General features: G+C 38.2%; 1 long non-coding RNA gene across 1 annotated transcript; it reads left to right on the forward strand.

Moving 5' to 3' along the window:
• Positions 1-8,607: 8,607 nt before the first annotated feature.
• On the forward strand, positions 8,608-17,336 carry LOC142107361 (uncharacterized). Its single transcript, XR_012679951.1, has 4 exons — positions 8,608-8,713; positions 10,197-10,340; positions 15,013-15,150; positions 16,743-17,336. It is a non-coding gene; the product is annotated as an uncharacterized LOC142107361 (long non-coding RNA).
• The last annotated feature ends 5,659 nt before the right edge of the window (positions 17,337-22,995 follow it).

A 22,995-nucleotide genomic window follows, 5' to 3' on the forward strand; every position in this document is an offset into this window, starting at 1 on the left:
CAATTAATTTTGGTTGTGGGCATCCAGTTACTGTATATTACGAACACTAAGGGGTAAAATGTATCAAACTGAGAATTTTCCAGCGCGTTTGAAAAACCAATCAGATTCTAGTTATCATTTATTTAGTGTATTCTACAAAATGACAACTAGAATCTGATTGGTTTCTATAGGCAACATCTCCACTGTTCAACCCGCCGGAAGACTCTCAGCTTGATACATTTACCCCTAAGTCTACCAATGCCAATGTTATCTTTCATTGAAACCTGGTGATATCATTGTGACATAGTTAGGACGGCCATGTTGACGCCAGAGACAACCAATCCAGCTCTCCTCTGCATTTCTGCATTAATAGACCACTCACCGTTGATATTCATTTGCTAGTTGGCATGCAAACTAACATTAAATCACTATAAGAGGAGATATAATCCTACAGATGTGCAAGGGGGGCATAACAATAAAAGTTAAAATGGTTCTCCATTTCCACCAAGGTTCTTTTCTTCCTGACTAACATCATGTCATAAATAAAATTAGAAAAGTTATTCCCAGTGAAACAGACAAATCTTTGGCCTTTAATTATGAAGAAATGAAAAACCCTCTGGTCATTAAATGGTTATAAGAACACCGTCACCTGACAGTCATTTACTCATAATTAAGTTGAAACGATTGAATTACAGGAAGTACTTAGATGAATATTGACATATATTTCACAGCAAATCTAATTACCACATGCAGAACACTCCGTACAAGACAAGGGGGATTCATTATAAGTCTCGTCGGAACAATGTTACTTACTACAGAATGATGGGGTAGTATAGAACCGACTTACAGTGCTGTACATGAGAGAACCACAAGTGTGACAAAAATAAAGATATGCAATTGTTGTGGTATCATGTCACAAGATAATAAGTTAAGAAAATATAGAACTGAGAACAAAGTAGCTCAAATGAACTGAGCTAAATGATTGGACAATGCTGGTAACCCAGGCAACAGTATCGTCAGAGTTATTGGGCAATTGGTCTATACTAGAGATGCTCACTGACCTCTGTGAAGTGGTTTTAGATCTGGATTAGCTTCGTGTTTTGGTTTTGGTTTTGGCAAAACCGCTCTCGTGTGTTTCTGGTTTTGGATTTTTTAGGAAAAATCCTAAAATATGCTAAAACCACATAATTTTGCTTTTTTTTTTTTGTTCCTACATTATTATTAACCTCAATAACACTAATTTCAAGTCATTTGCAGTCAATTTTGACCACCTCACAGATCACAATATTATTTTCATACACTATCGGACAAATACTGCAGCGACCTGGCTGGATGGTAAGCGACAGAGCAATGACACAAACACACGGCAGTTCCTAGAACATCTAGGACACATTGACACACAGCAGTGGCAGAAAAAAAAAAATGGGGGTCCGCCCTCCGACCTACCATCTCGCTTTTTTGGCTCTTAACAAGGAATCCAAAACTCGTGAGATCTGAGATCCGACGACGACACAATGACGTTTTGCCTCATTTTCGATTCCGAGGGCTCGTGAGAGTACCGAGCCAGCTCTACTCGGGTCCCCTAAGTTCGGATGTGTTTGGTTTTCGAGGAACCGAGCCTGAGCATCTCTTGTCTATACTGCCATACATTTGGCCCCAAAAGAAAGAGGATGCCCAATCACTATCAGAACACAATTAATTGAATAAACATCAGGCATATGCATAAATTAAGTCAGAAGGTGACCTCAGTTAGTATGGTGCCTGCTTCAGCCTTCTAACCTTCAAATGGACGCAAATTACCATTTTTCTCTGTAATGAATTAAAACAAGACATTATTCAAAGAAAGAGACATCTATCTGTCATAACATATCAGCAGACATCATAAACCATGTTACACGCTATAGCTAACAAACCTTACAATAAAGCAGGATGGAGCCAAGGGCCACAGATGACAGCTCGGAGGTGTAAGCAGTCACCTTCCAACCTCATGAACCCAATGAGGACTATCTGTGATGCAGGCCCTTGGACCAAACAGTGACACAAGTGGATCTCATACAGGTTCCTCACCCACATGGAACCAGATTTGGTCAGTGTTCCTGGTGTTTGGACTGGGGATCTTTAGAGGAAAAATCTAATTGGCTTATCAAGTTGAGAATCTCATTGTGCTGAACTGTCTTGCACTTCTATAACTAGTTACAATATAGAAAGAGTCCAGAAAGTAAGTTTTAATAAGAAGTGATATATAATATCTTAGTTAAAAGTATTAATGTTCCACATTAAGCCTATGCAGTTTAGGAAAGAGGACCCAGCAAATTAATGTCATCATCTTGTATAGGTGTATTCTTCACCAGAGAGCTTTTGAAAAGGAATTAATGATTTGTGGGAGGTTAGCTAAGAAAATAAGATGCATGATTGAAAGGTTCTTAATTTGCTATTTACAGAAAAAAAATCTTCTATGTGGGATTGCTGCATTAACTGCAGTATAAAAATACTTTCTCAGTTTTTCAGTGCTTTATAACAATTATGCAGCCAGAAATATGGCCAATTACATCAATCTGGGAGAGACAATTTTGCACATTTATTGGTGCTTGGAGTATTACAATGTCTGGTACTGTTTGTTACCTGCTGAGTGCCTATATTTACAACTAGTTTAAATCACTTTTCATGTTCAGAGTGAAGATTAGCTTTGTTGATATCAAAACCACTTTATTGCCCAAAGTGTGCCCTACACATAAATGTTTGCAACTTATAAACTTGAACAGTTCACTCTATTGGTTAGTGTACAGTAAATATTATATCCCAAATGGCATGAGCACGTTCTAATTTTAGTATCTAGATGATGAATTTAGCATTACAAAAACAAAGAAAAGAGGGTGAAATCAAATCTATTCTTCCTGGAAATAAAATACGCAGATAATACTTTGTAAAAAGTACACAGAGTGTGCAAGAGATGTATAAAACCCCAGCTATAAACACCTCAAGCTATATACAGCATGCAAAACAGCTATAAACCCAACAACCAGTCAATTATTGAGCAAGGTAAACATCTGCAAACAGCTATTAACATTGTGAGCTATATAAAGTGTATAAACCCAGTAGTTATCTCCAGCACAGGCTACAGACATAATTTTTGCAAAAGAACTACAAACATTGGGGACTTTAGACTCCCAACCATAAACATTACACGCTATGTACACTATGTATAGGGCTATTGACTAACAAAAACGAGTTTTATCCTCACAGGAAAAGAAGACAAAAAAAAAAAAAGATTTTTACTACTGAGATAGCAGATATAACCTTTGTACAAAACATCCACCAGGACTCCCCTACAAGAATAATTGATTTTTTTTTCTCATCACTCCTGAAGGTAAGCCCCTATACCCTTCCCCCCTCTCTCCAAATAATCCCACAAAGAATCTTCACCCATACAAAACTCCACCCAGAACCTTGCAAATAGCATCTGCCAGGAAAGTAAATACCCCCCATTTACACCCAAAGAAGATCAAAGAGAGGATGACCAGCATAGAACCATCCAGGAAACCAGCATTCTTTCTCCAAACACAGACCAAACCCAAGACCAAATAAATCAAACAGGTAAGCCAACCCATCAATTTTTAATCCAGAAAGGCACCACAGAAATCACCAATTAACACAACCCCTGTATCCTCCGTCAGACAACAACCACAAAACCCTTCACTAACCAGTGCAGATGGTCCATGAAACTTCTCTCCATAATATTGTTTGCTTGTATTACCAGAACTGTCCACTTGCGGGACTTTTATTGCACATTGCAAAAGTAAACTATAAGATATAATGTAACTTTGCTCCATGACATCATTAACTGGGCCTGTCTCCTGCAACTTACAATTCTGTAGAAATATTGATGGATAATGCAATTACGTGCCTCCTTCAGACTGGTCGCCAAGCTGGACCCATCTCTAGCCATTTACAGTTATTTAGGCATGGGAATGAATCATGTAAAGAAACACACATATACATTATCATCTACTGACTCTGGGGGACCCTGAGCATGTGTTTTTAATTTTTTGGGCAACTATAGTCATTACTAAACTGGATTGTGTTTCTTTGACAATGGCTTCCTGGTGTTGCTGGTTCCTGGTTGCTCTGGGGCTCAAGAAGTTTACTGCCACTGAGTCCTTGCTCTATGTGGTGCAGTGGTCGTTCATTGCTGTCTAGGTGCCACGTGGAGGTGTTGAACATTCTGAATCTCATCTGGAAAAATAGTTGTATGAACCACGAGGTTAACTGAGATACGGGATTTTCTGATAGAATATTCCACAATTTATCTGATGCTGCTTGTCAAGATGGTGATCAAGTCCTTGACATCCTTTATCTTTCTTTCCAATATTTCAATTCTCTTTAATCCTGCTCATTTGCATGATGCATGATGGGAGAAATTGTGATGTTGGTGAAAATGCCTTTGTAAGAAGAATATATGTGGGAAAATTTTCATCTATAAATTGTTGTTCTCAGATTATCATATTATTATAGTAGGGGGATGTTCCCAGACCACTTTAATAATAATCTGCCTTCTCTGTTTTCTATAACAGGAGCTCTCGTCTTGGCTCACCATTATCTTTCCTTTTTGTGTTTGGTTCTCAGCACAATGGTGGCAATTTTATTGGTTCAGAAGAATCTTTGCTTTTTAAATGGAGCCAGGTGTTCCTGCTGTACAGGACCTACTGCAAGAAGTTTGTCTCCAAATTGAAGCTCAGCTCTTGGAAATTATATAGTGTTTACTCATATACAACCACATTTGACATTTTCGGAGAAGTTTTTAGATGTTTCAGCTGTGACGAGATAGGGGTATCAGGACATTGAAACTCTGGGTCCAGCCATAGTCCAAAACTGTGTTTAACATTGCTGTATTGTATTGTATTAACCATGTATAAATGCATTTTATGTTGTATTTTCTATTGTACAAATTCTTAAATGATACCAGGTGGGGTCAAATATATATAACATTATTCTTAATATTAGTATATTGTAATGCAGTATTGACACTGTGTCTTAAGGAGCAGAAAACTGTTATCTTTATCAGCATATTCATAAGGAGAGGGGCTGCTTCCTCCCCAAGTAGACCAACTTGGGGAGGAAGTCCTGAGAACAAAGGAGATTTATTTTACTAGAATAGGAGAGACACTGATAGAGGCTGAGGGCTCAGACTCCCTACTGATAGTGCAAGTTTGAATGCTTATGTGTTCTGGTCACATGTGTGCTCTGGCCTCGTGTGTTTTGGTTCCATGTGTGTTCTGGCCTCATGTGTGTTCTGGTGAATTAATTAATCACAGCATGTTGGTTGTGTTTTTCCTTTAATTGCCGTTCTAAATTCCGTGGGCAAAAGCTCCAAATATCTGCGATTGTGCAACACCGCAGCAAAATAGAGTTACCCCTTTGTGAGGTTTTATTAAGACAAAGTCCATTAAATTTTCAAGCTAAGTAGCTCCATAGTAAAGCAAAAGTCCAGTGAGATCGTCATTAATTTAAACTCAAAGGGGTGAAAAATATTCCTTTTGACTGATAAATAAATGCCCTGAATCAGTTATTAAAACATTCCATCTAATACTATAACTGAACTTACAATTTCTTGTAAGAAAAGTACCCAAAATATTCTAATATCCAGTAACTGAATAGCCATCGACTCCGCAAGTGTTAAAAAATGACATTGTCTGATTATTTCTTTCTAATCTGGTGGTGAAATTGTATTTCCTGTTGTAATAGTGGATGTCCCCTTGTCACGTACTGTACACAGACCTGGTATGACAAAACACATCAGACAAAATCTTTGTAGTGACCATTCTACAAACTAATCCAAAGGAAATGTTGTTTTACCTCTAAATTTTAACAGTTTTCTAAACCAGAAATTATTGCAAAATCCGTCAAATTCCATAACTTGGTAAATTATTTTGCTGATCTCTAGTTTAGTTAACCCTTGGACCATGCAAGTATTAAAGCAAGTTTGTACAGTAATAAAATTCAAAACATGCTTTGAAAAAAACAAATAAGACAACTTTATTGAAAACGATGGTTTCAATAAGGAAACATTTTAAATATCCTCTAGCATTCATTTTATTGGTTTTAACTTTGTAAGAGGAATTTATATTTGGGAAAGTGGATAGTAAAAGTGTAAACATGAATTACTTATTATAAAGTTTTCAATATTCTTCCTGGTAGCTGTTCTTTAAAAAGCAAACATATTATATGCAGTAAAAGAGTCACAGACATTTTGACTAGTAACATCAGCTTAATGAATTACAGCTTTTTACTTTTATACTTTTTGGGGAATATAAGTAACAGCACAAACTAATTAGCGCTTGTACGTCCTGTCGCTTTGATTTGGAATTCCATCTGGTTTTGTCCAACATGAACTCTTTAATTGTGGTTTGTTGTCTGTTGTCATCACTTATAGCAGAAGGTAAGTACTTCTAGAATAAAAGATGCTTAATTATTGATAATATCCTAAAGTATTATATATACTATATATTATAAGTAATGTTGTAAAACTAGAATAGTGACAGTTTGAATGCTTATAATATATTCAGTAAGATATTTACTTTCAGAATTGAAGAAGTTAAGAATCAAAATCTGGTTTCTGGTCTATGATAATTAATATTATTATTATTATTATTACTACATGTTATCTTCATCAGTTATTTATATAGCGCCACTAATTCCGCAGCGCTGTACAGAACTTAAGCTGGGTACACACTACAGAAATTTCGACCAACTTTTTATGCCGAGCGATTTTACATGCGATCAATGTTCCGATCGCTCGGTCCATGGACTGCATACACACTAGCCTTGTTTAGGACGATAAAGGGAAGAGCGGATGTCCCTTTAGTGACTTTTTACAGCCATGTTGTCGTGAGCAATGACTGTAATTTCGTACTCACTGTTGTGGATCGGTCGGAAGTTTATACACACTACACAGCGGAAATGAGATTGGAACGAAAATATTAAACGGTACGACCAACCAAATGAGGCGACAATCGTCCATTTGGGCAGACTTTCGACCATTGTGTCACTGCACACACTGACCCGACTTTTGAACGAGAGGTCGTATGTCGGCTGATTTAGCCGATTATTGGATGAAAACTGTGTAGTGTGTACCCAGCTTTACTCACATCAGTCCCTGCCCCGTTGGAGCTTACAGTCTAAATTACTTAACATACACAGACAGAGGAAAAGACTAGGATTAATTTTGATAGCAGCCAATTAACCTATCAGTATGTGTTTGGACTATACTATTGCTACTTCTAATAATTTATAATCCACCAACATATCCCACAGTGCTGTACAAAGAAAATAGTACATACAATGCATTATAGCAATATTATAGGATTGAGAACTTTGCTCAAAGAGCTTACAATTGGAAACAGTTGAGGGAACATGAAGGTAACTGGGTGTATTGTAATTGGAAAAGTAATGGCAAAACTTCTGATAGATCAGAAAATAAAAATAAATGAAGATGACAAAAGTAGTACGACCACACTTTATAAACAAAATTACATTGGTCATCTACACTTGCCAGAGGTACTACATCAAGCTGTACACTGCATTAAAAACATATATTGCAATCAAACAGATATTCCACTATGTACAGGTTTTTCAATAATGCAATGTTGATGTTTTCATAGTTACAACTGTATCAGCGACAGAACCAGCGATCTGTGGGCCCCGGTGCAGGGAAGTGGGGAGAAAGGAACCAGGTCCCACAGCTCACTAGTTCCTTGTACAACGCGCCCCATTATACCCATGGGCCCCTGTGCACCAATGGTAGTTCCGCCACTGAACTATACGGCTGTCCTGTCCACAGACAGGAAAACCGAACATAGTGAAAGTTTTTGATGTGTGTGCATAAGCACAAACACAGCAGCAGCAACATTTAGTGTTTTCAAATCTTGTACATCTAAACGTAGCTTCAACTTAGACACCATAAGCTTCAAAATAACTAATTTATCAACTTCTGGATAACCAAATAGCTGGGACACCAGAACGTCATGGAGGTTGTTTTGGACAGGACATGCAAGTGAGGACGACTGGAATCTTCACTGGCTTCCAGCCAAACTGGCGATTCTTCTTGATAATGATAAATAAAATCTACATTTTAACTATCAGACTCCCTAACTAGCTGTCAATCATAGTGTTGGCTGATAGGTGGAGGGAGGGAAAACCAAATCTGGAACCCAGTAAACCCAAAATTTAAGCAAGTAGATTTTTGGGTTGCAATCTGGTTAAATCGCTATGAACAGAAATTTGTGGGCTTCAGACAACACTAATGTCTGGTACATGACAACTACAATTTCAAACAACTTCACTTCTTTTGGAATAACAAATTTATTCTTTAAAATAAGTCAAACTGCTTTTAGAATTATTATAGATGAAATCCCAAATGCAATGTTTATATGTATTGTATGTATTTGTTAATAGTGGAGAAGCCTATCACCAGAATGGCATAGCATTACAGAAAATAAGCATCCGCTGCAGACTAAGTTGTCCTGATTTTCCAATCGGGATTTTTGTGTGTTGAAGCATATAGAGATTTTAAATAAAAGCCAATTGTGAAAAGACTCTGAAATTAATATTTTTTTTCTTGTAGGTTATTCTTTGTCCTGTTACGATTGTGTGGGAGACAATGTAAACTCTTGCACAGGACCCACAAGACAGTGCCAATCGGATGAAGATGCTTGTATATCTTTACTCGCTGAATATAGTATGTTATGTCCCTTATATTATGTGTCAAAATGAATAATTGTTGTGGTGTAGTTCGTTAGCAAAAGGCTGTTTCTATCTGGTGTATTGAGCACAATGACTTGAATGTGTGTCTGAAGTATTGTGTAAGTGGCTATTTGTATCTTGTGCATTGTGTATGCTCTCAGAATAATAACTCATATATGTTGCACATGTATCCCATTTTAGATATTTAGTCCAATAATATCTACCAATTTAAATATGTAAGGTTCAATAGCCCCACCCTGTAGTGTGATACTTATGTCACAGCCAGAATTTATTTTAGTTATAACCTAAACAAATTATTCACATAGGTTAAAAATATCAAAATCCCCCAAACAATCTATCCCTTCAATCCTGCAGTGGTATAGCCGATCATGGTGCTATAATTGAATCCATCAATCTATTCAAGGCAGTTATTGTATGGTATATAGAAGACAGCAAGCCTGACCTATGACATGTTAGGTTTCAATTGCTTTAATAGACATTTAAGGGAACTTTAAACGAAGGGCCTGATGCTGAGTTAGGAGCACAGCAAAAAAAGGAGTAAATTTGTTCCTGGACAAATAATGTTACAATACAAAATACAATACGAAATTAAAAAAGGCCAATTTGAATGAAACATTTCATGACATTAGGTTGTAAAAGAGGGGAGATCCTGCTTTCTTGCAATGGTTAATTTAGTGTTGCATAATAAGATAGTTACTTTCACAATATCTCCTCCAAGCTCAGCAATCTGGGAAAGAAATAGTTAAAAGATTTTTTTTAATGCGGACACTATCCTAAAGATTACATCCACAATCGACTCAATTTTTTTTTTTAGCAGGTTGAATTATAAACACTCATATCCAAATCACTTGGCTTAGAGGAAACAACAGTGACCTCTAGTTATGGGTGCATACATAGCAATGAAAATAAACCTGTTTAGTAGTTGACAAACCTGCACAGTTATTTCTTCAGTAATGAGATGTATGTGCATATACTGTATGTTTGCATTCAGTTATATAAGTGTGCAGATGTGTAAGCAGGGGCAAATATTTTGGGACCAGAATCCAAGCATGTCCTTCACATCTCACATAAAAAATTAGGAGAAAAGCGTATTTCACATTCATACATTATTGCAATGTGGTAACATCACTACACAGTGGGCTCCAGATATACTATAATGTGAAACACCCCTATGTCCTGCACGGGACACCCAGCATCTGGTATGGATGCTATGTGCAATGACTAATGCCAGTTCATGGCCCTAGCACTAAAATTCCCAAGTGTCAAGGACAGCCAGTAGGTTTCCAGCGATGGCAGCGCATGTTATAGAGTGTGGCAAGGCTGATCTGGTAGCTATACCACTGGATGTACGTTCAAAAGAAGATACTAAGTGGATGTGCCTGAGGACCTTGGATTGCTAATTACTTCTATGCCTAGACTTCATGCTTTCTTTTCCTTTCCTTTAATATCATTTGCAGATGGATTTAGGATGTTTGCTCGATCATGTGGAAAGCAGAATTTAGCCTGTGGAATATCCGGGAGTGTAACCTTGGATTCGGTAACATTGAGGGCTACAGCTTCTTGTTGTTATACAAATAACTGTTTACCGTCTACACCTACATGTAAGTGATGTAATATTTACTGCTTCTTACCAATTATTATAATTGCCATCCTTTAGTTGTAAAGCGGCTGACACATTGCATTACAACAACAGTTGAAATGAGAAGAGATAGTAGAAGTTGTGGACATGAAACATGAATTAGTCATTGTAGGAATCTTAAGGCAGTCGGTGCTTCACCATTTATCTTAACTGAACCTTCTTTCTCTCCTGGTTCTAGTTCTGGAGGAGTATTTTGCTTTCTTAGGGCATGGACCCTTTGTAGTTATCTGTCAGCTCTGAGTCCTGAAATCTTTACCATAATCCTCACTGCTGGTAACAGAGCCAGCAGACTTGTTCCCCATGTCCGCAGGAAGCTTCTGCCACCAAAGAAGCCTCAGAGATACAAAAGAAGGAACAGGGATAGTTACAGCAATGACAACTGAACTCACTAAGTCAACTATCTGAACTAACGTCTTAAGTCTATCGCCTGAAGTAAATGTTAATAACTGAATCCTGCCTTTCTCATTTCACATACTGTATACGAGGTATGTCTACTAAATAATGAGACTGTGATTCCACCTAGTAATCAAAGCAGTCAGATCTGGTTATACCTGTATACGTAGTAACCTTGAACCTGCATGACAAGCTGCAACACTCAATGACGTTCAGTTGATTGTGAGTCGCCATTTAGTTTGGTTGTGTTTTCTGTAGAGTGCCGAAAAAATGCTAAGTTTAAAAGTTGAACAACGCGTCAATTTGAATTTTTTTAGTAAAATTGCGCAAAACACCAACAGAATGTTGTTAAATGCTTACTACGTCCTATGGGAATGACTGCCTGTCTCGTGCGTGTGTGAGTGGCACAAAAGATTTAGCGAGGAACGTGAGAATGTTGAAGATGATGAACGCCATGGACGACCTTGCACTTCAAGAACCGAAAAAAATGTAGAAGAAATCAGTCAGGTTGTTCGAAAGACCGCCGACTCAGTGTTCGAATGATAGCTGAACATTGACAAAGACACCGTATGGAAACTTTTGCGTTAGGATCTTAACATGACGAAAGTTTGTGCAAAGATGGTCCCAAGGGTTCTCACACCAGAGCAAAAAGAACGTCGCAAGGAATGTTGTGTTGACATTCTGCAGCAACTTGACACAGATCCAAACCTGTTTCATAAAGTAATCACTTGAGATGAGACCTGAATCTTCCAGTACAATCCTGAAACCAAAAGACAATCAATGCACTGGAAAACACCGTCATCACCAAGAATGAATAAAGCTTGTCAAAATAAGTCAAAATTCAAAGCAATGCTCATTGCTTTTTTCGATATCAAAGACGTAATTTTGGAAGAATGGATTCCAGAAGGCACCGCAGTTAATCAGCATTATTATAAGGAAGTTTTGAAAATGCGTTAGATGAAACGGCCGCAACTGTGGAAAAATTGTTTCTTTCTCAACCAGGACAATGCGCTGCTCACACAGCACTTTCTATGAAGCAGTTTTTGACCGACAAACACATTAATACACTTGAACATCCTCCATATTCGCCTGATTTTAGCAACTTGCGATTATGTTTTCCCAAAAGTTAAATCAGAACTTAAAGGGACACATTTTGAGTCAGCTGATGCTGTAAAGAAGAAAACGGCAGATATGTTGGAACAAGCGACAGAAATTGATTTGCTCCATGCCTTCCACCAGTGGAAAACAAGACTACAGCGATGTATTAGTGCAAATGGGGAGTATATTGAAGGGGACAAACATTAAATTTGTAATACCAATAAATAAAGGTGAGTTATTTAATCAGTCTCGTTATTTAATAGGCATACCTTGTACATATGTTTAGTTGACTGGTGGCCATTTGTTGCTTTTTTCAACCCCTGGCTTAATACAAAAAAAAAATGTTTTCTTATGTGATGTATGCTATGCCTCAGCAGTGCTATGTGGGCCTTTGTTCAAGAAGGAAACCTTTCCGATGACTAGTGATGGCTACTTTCCACTAAGGGGGTTGGATGACAGGTTATACGAGTTCAGTTCCTCTTACCTGAGCTCATTCTCTGTTTTTGCCCTCTTTGTCCAATAAGTTCCAGACTTAAGGTTTAAGGCTGTTGGAGTGTGGTGCCGCCTCATCTCTTATTTTAATAAGACACAATTTGCGCCATGCAGTGTCATGCTGCTGAGAGGAGCATTTCTAGGTGCATGTTGATGCGACAAAAGCATTCAACTCACAAAAGTGAGACAAGTTATCAAGGCAGTATCCATAACCCCTCAATCATGTGATTAATTTAAGCCATGTATGAGGCTAAATAAAGTAGCATTTTAGGTGAAAAACTTAAACTTTTAAGTGAATAAAAAGGAAGCCACAAACCACCAGTGTAGGTGCTGATTCATTTTACTAGCAGGTTTCCTGGAAGTGGGCAAATACCTTGAAATGTGTTAGTAAAACAATAGGTGCACTTGCCCAAATGAACAAGGAAATCAGGCTCATTCTTTGTGGTTCACGAATGAGCTTTATTGAGTTTAGATCTTTGGAAACCTATCTGTCAATGATCACCATTGACAGAAATGATGAAACAAAAACAGAAATCCTCAATAGGTGGCAGTATTACACTTGAAAAATGAAAGAAATCATTAAAGACTGGAATTGAATTGTTTGTGACTTTTCAAATTTTTTCTTAACACTGCCATGGGACTATTCATCCATTCTCATAGTGGATAAGGAGTACCTGAAGGCCTGCCCCAGATATATTAATTAGAGAGGCTCTGGCTCGGTTTCCCGAAAACCGAGCCCAACCGAACTTCAGAGATCCGGTACCTTTGCGCGCCCACGAAACTGAAAACAAGGCAAAATGTCATTGTTGCATTTTCGGATCTCGCAAATTTTTGAATCTATAAGTACCGTCCTCCACGGAGATCCGGCGCCATTTCACAGAGAGACACAGAAGGGATAGCAGGGTTTTTGTCAGTCTCCAGTGCAGTTGGGCAGCGTCATTAAAGTTAGAGAGAAGGGTTGACAGTGTTCTTAAAATTCTCCAGTGGCATTCTACTGTGCCATAGCTCACCCAGAAACAGGAGAGGTAGCAGTGTTCAGTGCGGAAAGAGAAATAATTGGGCTGGCAGTGTTCTTAAAAGTCTCCAGTCACATTGTACTGTGCCATAGCTTGCACAGAAATAGGAGAGGTGGCAGTGTCACAGTCTGTCTGCAGAAGATCTAATGCCCCTCCAGTTGTAATATCCATTCCTGTGTCTACATACGTTTGGCAGTTCTTCAGGGATGAGAGGGAGGTATCCAGAGAGAAAAAGGAGATTAAAGACGCAGCATGAGCAGACATGGTTTAATAATGTAGAGTTCATTGACAGCACTGTTGGGCTTAAGGCAGCTAAGCTATTGGTAGCTTGTTTTGTGGGGGACCAAACAAACCAAGCACTTTAGCCCCAAAAGTGGCACTCCTTGTCGCTGGAGTGCTTGCTTTGTTAGAATGTATATCTCCTTTTCAATATCTCACATAAGGGTGGGTGGAAGGGCCCAAGTACAACTCCATCTTGCACCACTTTTCTTTTCTGCCATTGCTGTGTGGCAATGTTTCCTAGATGTGCTATGAACTGCCGTGTGTTTGTGCCATTGCTCTGTTGCTTAGCATCCAGCCAGGACGCTGCAGTCTTTGTCTGAAAGTGTATGAAAATAGTATTGTGACCTGTGAAGTGTTCAAAAATTGGCTTAAAATGACTGGAAATTAGTGTTATTGAGGTTAATAATAATGTAGAAACAAAATAAGAGCAAAATTATGTGATTTTAGCATATTTTAGCAATTTTTGCAAAAAATAAAGAACCAAAACCAAAACACGGGGATCAGTGAACATCTCTAGTATTAATGGGCTTCTAATGATAAGATATCCCTGGAAATGTCCCCAGAACTTCATGGAGTGATAGGAAAATTTGTTCATTTCCACAAATGGCACAATTCTGTTTTGTTCAATGTCAGACTGAGCAACTGGGATACCATGGAAAGTCCTTGTGGGTCCTAATGATCAATAATTGAAACAGCAACACACTTTAGGAAAGGTAGTGCTATCACCCAGAGTATACTGAGTTTTTAACTAACATAAAAAAAACCTGTTTGATTGCTTTTTCAATATTATTAAACAGCCAGTGTACATTTTAATCTGAGGAGATAGGGCATGATTCGGGAGGTGACAAGGGTTGAAAAAAATTCTGTTGCATCAGAGGTCATGTAGCTCCTCTTTATTAATTGCTATATTCTGAAACAATTCATAATCAGTATTTGGGACAGTCTAGTCATTATCAATTCAAGTTAGATATCTGCAGATCAGACCTGGTTTGAGGCCTGTTGTCATTTCTTCCTATGCACATTGTAGTCATCTATGAACTGTTTTTAACCCATGAATGGTAGACACTGTGCATTCTGTAAATCCTGAATTCTTCATGCAGACTTATGGCCATGTATACTCTAGCAGTTATAGAGACTGATCCATAGGGGTTTAGAGGTTAGCAGTCATTGGGGTCTGATCTCATCAAATCCTGACATCATGTGATGTGACGTCACAGGTTTACAGATACAAGTCCATATTATCGTTCCTCCTATCAATTGTCAGTGAATTGGCATGAGTCGTTTTTATTTACTTCATCTGATCATTCTCTCACTACAATATGGAAACTCACTGTCTGTGTTTTTAATATTTAGTACCAACCAGGAGGACTGAGAAAAATGGAGTGACCTGCCCCATGTGTGTTTCATTATTTTATACAACCCATTGTGATGACAATTATATAAAAGAGTGCACTGGAGACGAGACTAAATGCACCACAATTACGTCTAAAGGTAAATATACATGTATTGCAGTGCTGGTTGAACAGTAAATATACATAATTATTTATGAACTGCATAATCTCCCCCAGTTTTTCTTCACATCTGCAACTTGTCCCCAAAAAACATGTCAGAGTGTGCTTGAATTTCAAGGGCTCTGGAAATTGCCTCACAAGAGCATTCTAAACCTAGTTCTCTGGGAGAGCGGCTAAAGCAAACAAATTGTAAAACAACATGACCAAGGTTGGTTCAAGTCCAACCTCCTACCAATTTAGGGCCACTCCCTTTAGCCTAAACCAAAGTTGTACCTGTTTCTCCTAAAATACTGCTCAGTTAAACCTAATTTTGTCTAAATTATTTACGTTAGCATGAAAGTACGTGTTCAATACCCACTCTGCAAGGCACACCATTCATTTGCTCAACTCTTTCTCACAGCTGGGGCAAACTTTTGCACCCACACATATGTTGCAGTTTTCCTTGCCGATCTATATGCGTTGTATAGGGCAGTACGGTGGCTCAGTGGTTAGCACTTCTGCCTCACAGCACTGGGGTCATGAGTTTGATTCTCGACCAAAGCCTTATCTGTGTGGAGTTTGTATGTTCTCCCCGTGTTTGTGTGGGTTTCCCCTGAATGTTCTGGTTTCCTCCCACAATCCAAAAACATACTAGTAGGTTAATTGGCTGTTATTAAATTTACCTTGGTCTCTCTCTCTCAGTCTGTATATGTTAGGGAATTTAGAATGTAAGCTAAAATGGGCCAGGGACTAATGTGAGTGAGTTCACTGTGCAGCGCTGCGGAATTAGTGGCGCTATATAAATAACTGGTGATGATGAAGATTTGTTGTTGTGCTCTGTGTAAAACTTGTGCAGAAGTAGGAGCGCATTGTCACAAAAACCCACTGACGTAGGTTAGCCCACTGACATGATAGGTGATAGACGGTTGGTAAGAGATCAGGCTGAACCTGGGAGAGCAGTCTCTGTAGCGGTAGTGTAGTACAGCAAAGCAATGCAGGATTAGTTAGCTGAAGTGGTACAGCACACACAGAAGATTCCTAAGCCGTAATCAGTGGTCGGATACACTGAAGAAGCACCGCACACAGGAGAGTCATTGGGTCAGATACACAGGAGCTCTGATCGTGGAGTAGTCAGTATGGATAGCCCGGTTGGATACACAAGAGCACAGACAGCAGAGTGGATGTCCAGAAGCAGAGGTCTAACAAGCCAAAAGGTCCTACACAGGGAAACACCAGGAAGCAGCACAAGGGTACACAGGGAGAGCCAACGCTAAGTGGTAACTTGTTTGCTCTGACACAACTGCAGTGTCAGAGTGAGCTTTATATACTCTGCAGATTGTATATGTCACCTCCCAGCCCCAATCATGTGACTGCCTGAACAAGGAAAGGCTGAGCTGTACACAGGGGCAGAGGAATCAGCAGCACAGGAGCAGGTAAGTTTTTAACACTACCCCAGCAAAGTGTTTTTTTCCTGGTAGCTACCAGAGCTATGACATCACCTGGGACACTGAATCAATTTTAATAGGGAGGGAAATATTTTGCACTGATAAAATACACTCTACTGACTGTTATTAAAAGTATACTATCTTTCAGGACTAAATCTTAATGAAGAATATCGTGGTTGTGCAACTCCTTCCGTATGCAACCTGGGAAGCCAGACTGCAACTATTTATAATAATGAATACTCTTTGGACATTACATGCAAAAATGACAGTGATTTCATCCAACACAGCTCTTTCTCTCTGGTTCTTGCTGTAAGCATTGTGTTGAAAATTATTCTTTAAGAATTGTTGCATGAATGACAAGGAATGACAACCGTATTAATATTATGCTCTTTAATGATTTATGCTGTAATTATCCACAATTGTTTCAAGGTTGACTGTATCGTTAATTGTATTGTATATGAATCTTGGAAAGGAGCATAACTCAGATAGAGGAGGGGAATGCAAACAACATGAAGTCACAGACTGATAGTTAGATAGTGAAAGGGGAAGAGTCAACAAACAGTAGTGACATGAGGCTCCTGTCACACTGCTGTGGGAAGGATTGTTGTAATTACCCCCTTTTGAAACAAAGTTCATACACCCAGCTTGATTTAATGATCAACTGCACCTGCTTTGATGTTCACTAAACAGTTAAATTTAATTTTACAACTGATCAGATGCTTTGCACAATCATTGACCCTGATTTTGACAATGGCTTAAATGCACATGGATTGTAATATAAAATAAAAAAATCAGATCGAACTACTGCTATTTTTTTATTCATTATTCATTGAAATTTTTCCTTTTTTCCCCTCTAAAGTTACTAATGTAGCAAATAAAGGGGACGTCTTTTTGCCATTATTTCAATGTTACCTTTCTACTATGTAACCCTCATTTACATGGATGCGTGATCTGGTAATGTGACCTCCTTGATACCCATCAGACAATGCCAATAGGTCCAACGCCCAGTTATAGATCAATCTCTTTTTCACATTGCAGTATATATTACTTGTTCACAACTGTACTCTGCAGTATAATAATCTTCTCTCGTTCCACTGTTCATTAGGCTTGTCGGGTGAGACTAACACTTAATCCTAATGGGACTGTCAGTCTCTACTCATCTTTTCTCCTCCTGCACTAGAAAGTATGGGTAATTCTACTGGCATTAGTCTTTACTGTAATATTTCTCACTTACTGTATGTTCTTCGTAATCAACTCACATAGAGCTCACTTTAGCGTGCACCCACGCTCTCAGATTCTGTTTCTCACACTTGTCAGGATCAACCGCACGCTAAGCTTACTGGTTGTCACCCGCGGTGTCCTAACACTCAGGAACCTCACATCTTGCAAACTGCTCCAAGTTTAAACTAAAATTATAAACTCGGAACTCTTAAATGACAAACTCCCAGGATGCTGGGTCACCCTCCCAAAAAAGGACATCGCTCCCATTCTCGATGTCACATACTCTTACACCATAGGTTTATTAAACATGTTTCACATAAATTGCTTTACAAAGACCTTCCTATATTTTTGTTTTAAAGTATGCACCAAGACAAAGTAAGTGTTGAGAGTATATGGGGAAGCAGTGAAGGGTATCCAAGGTCAGTGCTGGGATTTCCAGCCTCCCCCCTGCCACCAACACATGCACTAATCCCTTATACCCCCACACTGTTCCGATACCCGCTCCGTTTAGAGTGGGTACTCAGAATGTATGGGGGTTCGTCGCAGCAGGCGGGCAAACTTCTGCTGCGCTTACAGGGCTTACCACATTCCCCCGGACCATAAAGTGTCACTTTCATGTTTATATTAAATAATATGTAATTTCTTCAATAACATTTTTTAAATGTAAAAAATATCTTGGTATCCACATATGTACGTATTTAGCAGTAGAATAAAACACAAAAAGCAGAAAAATGTACTAAGTTGTAGTTTATTCCACACAGAAATCCTTAAATGGGCCGAGCAATATTTAGAAGTAGCTGCAAAAAATTAGATTTCAAGCAGGTGATCTCCTTCACTGTGGAACTGAACTCACCTGTGATGAGTAGGGGGTGCCTGGAATATAATAATCACTCATTAACAAGCTTGAGTAGAGAAAAATTCTGTTTTGTGTTGTTGAATCTACTACAATGAGCACAGAGAAAAGAAAGAAAGCCAGAGAATTGTCTGACGAGGCCAGGCAGAAGATTATAGCCAAGCAGGGACAATCTCAAGGCTGCAAATTAATCTCCAGCAATCGTTCCTGTTTTCACCATATGCAATGAAGCTTAAGGCCCAAGGCGCTATAGCCAGAGCTGGATTAAGGCTCTGGGGGCGCCAGGAGAATGTTAGGCAGGGGGGCCCCTATGATGCTCTATTTTCTGTAATAGTAACAGAGTAATAATTGTGGAAACCAAATACTACTGTTAGTTTCAACGTATGGTAAAAGGAAATTATTGTGAGTTACTTGGAAAATTTAAAAGGGTGCCAATATTTGGCTACGACTGAGTGTAGAGATTGTGAAAGTCTAATAATTGGATGAAGTCGTTTCAAATTAACAGCCATCAATTTACTTGGCTTTTTTAGAAAATATGCGAATAGCACGCTACGTCGTGGGAGTGTGTATTTATCAATAACATGTGCAAACACTTCTGCATACACTTACACTCACACATTCATTTGTAAATAGTTCACCTTAATAAAGTTCCAACACACAGTCTTTTATAATCGAACGTAATAGGTTTAATAGTTTTATATAATAATGTTAAAACCACTTTGTTGTTATCCAAGGTTCAAGATATAGGAAATATATCATGTCATTCTAATCCACTTTTTACCATCAAACATCCGCTACTATCGGCTAAGCAATCTCACCTTGCGTATTCATGTTATGGATGATAGAGGAATAATGATCAGAATGATATTGTGTGTGTAATGTTAATAGACCAGCTTAAACCAGTATTTCAGTGGGAAGACACGTATGCAGCTGTTGTAGAGTTGACCCCCATCCTTGGAGGGCATTGTTTGAACCGACCTATGACCTGCATTATACTGTCCTGAATCCTGAACCAATGGAAACATGCCATGACATCACTACTGTTTTTTTATGCATCACAAACTGTATATAATCCAGGCACTGGGACCACCGTACAGTCTATTTTGACCACAGACTTCAGGATTGAATGACTGTATGCTGGATCCAGAGCGCTTGTGTATGTATCGGCTGTACTTATTCTATTGAATTGTTATTTGTTCTATCTTGCTATTAAATCTCTTTGTGCATTGGAACCTCCTTTATCACAGCGGACAATTTTTATTGATAATGACTAGACTAACATAACAAGATATACTTAACTTCAGTTACCATGTCCATTGTCATGAAATGAGAAATACGGTGTCTGGATGCGGCAGACAAAGATTGTTGTCTGTTCCTCAAATGTGTTGAAGTCATAAAATATGCATCATTGATCAAGCCTTTAAACAGGTAAAAGTAATTTCTGACAAATTGTGGATATATACATGTAAATTACATATTTCTGGCAGATGTGTTTGATGCAGAGATTGAAGAAGTTAAAGCTAGTTCCAACTGTAGATACAGCTTTCACATTATCATCTAACAATAAAAACACACTGTTTTGTCTTGTGCATATGACAGCTCTTTACATTATAATATCAGATGAGGGTAATGCGATTAACAATGTGGATGAATTGTGTGCTGCCATTGTCTCATTTAAAGCTAACAATATTCTGACTAATTTATTTATGTATTGTACATTTATTTATATAGAACCAGCAAATTTGTTTGATTCTCAGCGCAATGGTGGTAATTTATTGGTTCAGAAGAATATTTGCTTTTTGAATGGAGCCACGTGTTCCTGCTGTACAGGGCTTACTGCAGGATGTTTTTCCCCAAATTGAAGCTGAGCTTGTGGTAAATGATATAGTGCTTACTCATATACATCCATATCAGCGCTTATCCTTTACACTGTATATCTGTGTGTATCTAGCAAAATGAAAACATGAGGTATTAGTTCATATTTTGATCAAAACATTTAAGCCTGCATCCCAGCGTCAAGGGTACCTTATTATATGCAGGTCCTTCATTGACCTATATGCTTTAAACACCAATAAAATGCAGGTAAAAACAGATGCACTCACCTCCCGGGTATAGGGGTTTACATCTAGCAAGGGCTGGCTTGTGAGCCACACCCAAATGTGCCTTAAATAGGCTTGATGGACAGCTGCTATGACAATGTTTTGAAACAAAATCAGAGAAAAACAAGCCCACGCTCGGTATATCCCATATTGTAGCAGCTGGTACAATATGCAATATGGGATATACCGAGCGCGGGACAAAATCATAGAGACCATTTCTACAAACTAATCCAAAGGAAATGTAGTTTTACCTGTAAAGTTAACAGTTTGCTAATCCATATATTATTGCAAAATCCAGCAAATTCCATAACTTGATGATTTTTTTTGCTGATCTATAATTACGCTAACTCTTTTGCCATGCAAGTATTAAAGCAAGTTTGCACAGTAATAAAATTAAAAATATTTGTGGGAATAATATAACATCCACTCACGCAGAAAAGGCTGTATTAGGCAGAGAGAGCAGCTAATCATAAGGGCCCTACTATAACAAAACAGAAACAAAGTGATAGTGCTCAATCCCTGTACTGATTTAATAATAAGAAACCCTCTAGTATCAGTAATGAAGTGTAATATCAAGTCAATGGTGTATAAGTAAAGGAGTGTGTATAAAATGCACATCTATTACCTAGAAGCACAAATCACCATAGAGAGTCCAATAAAGTTAGTCCATAATTCTGCATGTTGTCTGTAGCACCGTAGTAACCTGATAGATAGTGTCAGATCTTGTTGTCAGATGATTATCTCCCCTTGTATAAGTAAATAAATCAAATAGTCACGAATTAGGGTAAACCATCCTAAGACTTGCTGTAGAAAATATAGTAACCACTTACAGTTAGGTGTTAAAAAATGATTTAGATCTGTCAGATCTCCTCTGAAGTTCTGATGTGTGGCATGCAGTGATCATCCATCCCGACATTCTAGTTGAGCTTGAAGTTAGTCGGTTTTGTGTATACCAATCTTCCCAATTGTCCTCAGTAGTATGGCTATCTTCCCTATTGGCTTTCCTACGGTCACCGCTCCCCCTTGGGTGGAGCAATAACAGTGATGATCTATCTTTCACCGCCGATCAATCCTTTTCTACTTATGAAATTGATGAATCCAGTCTAGAGACAGACCCACTCTATGAACAATTGGTGATTCGATCCTTTGAACAAGGCTGAATTGATATGAGAATATCACAATTGTTAGACACCAGAGATCATGTAATCAGTAAAACACCAGATAATAATGCCCACACTTCACTCGCAAGAAGAGCTGATGATAACGATACCAAGGTATTCACAACACATAGTGATGTCTTGGAGATAGACCTAGTGGCCACATTAAACACAGACAAAGATGTTTTTTTTAGAGACAGCCACAACACCTGGGCTGATCATGACCCCCATTCAGGTAGGAGGAGAACTAATTTCAATGAAAAGCAAACTAAACCAGTCAGACGAGAAGGTAGGGGAGAAAGGAGATCCCTAAAAACTAAAGATATAAGGAATCCTACAGAATTTAAGACTATTGGGATTTTCAATCTCAGTAATCATGTATAACCTCAGACTTCATAACTAAATAAGGGAATTAAGTTTGCTCCAAATAAACAGTTAAACAAATTGAATACTTATCTAGATTTACAAAATTCGAAAATTAACCCTTAGAAATTTTTCATTAGTCAACCACCTATTACACAGACTAAGAAAATGTATAAGCAGGGAGATTCCCTACCTACTGACCTCAAACCACCTTCCAAATTTTATCCAGGACATATAAAAGGGAATTTTATACAGACATTCGAAAAATTAGATACAGATGATATAGACAAAATAAATACACAGGTTAAAAAAATACAAAAAAACAAAACTTAACCAAACAAGAAATAGAATCCCTACAACAATTAAAAAATAACAATCAAATAATTATCAAACCCGCAGATAAGGGAGGAGGGTGGTAATTATGATCATGGAGGACTATAAAATAGAGGCCGAGCACATCCTGAGTGATGTAGCGACATATCAACCATTAAATAAGGATCCTACAAATGAATACCATCAACAACTAATTAACCACTTGCAAATAGAATTAGAAACTGGCATACTCAATAATGAAGAATATAAATGCTTACATACACCTCATCCAATTATTTCAGTATTTTACTTCTTGCTGAAAATACAAAAAGATCCACTAAAACCACCAGGCCGACCCATTATATCAGGATTGGATCAGTTACATCTAATTTGTTG

This window comes from Mixophyes fleayi, chromosome 11 (genome assembly GCF_038048845.1).
Source record: "Mixophyes fleayi isolate aMixFle1 chromosome 11, aMixFle1.hap1, whole genome shotgun sequence".
NCBI classification, from domain to species: domain Eukaryota; kingdom Metazoa; phylum Chordata; class Amphibia; order Anura; family Limnodynastidae; genus Mixophyes; species Mixophyes fleayi.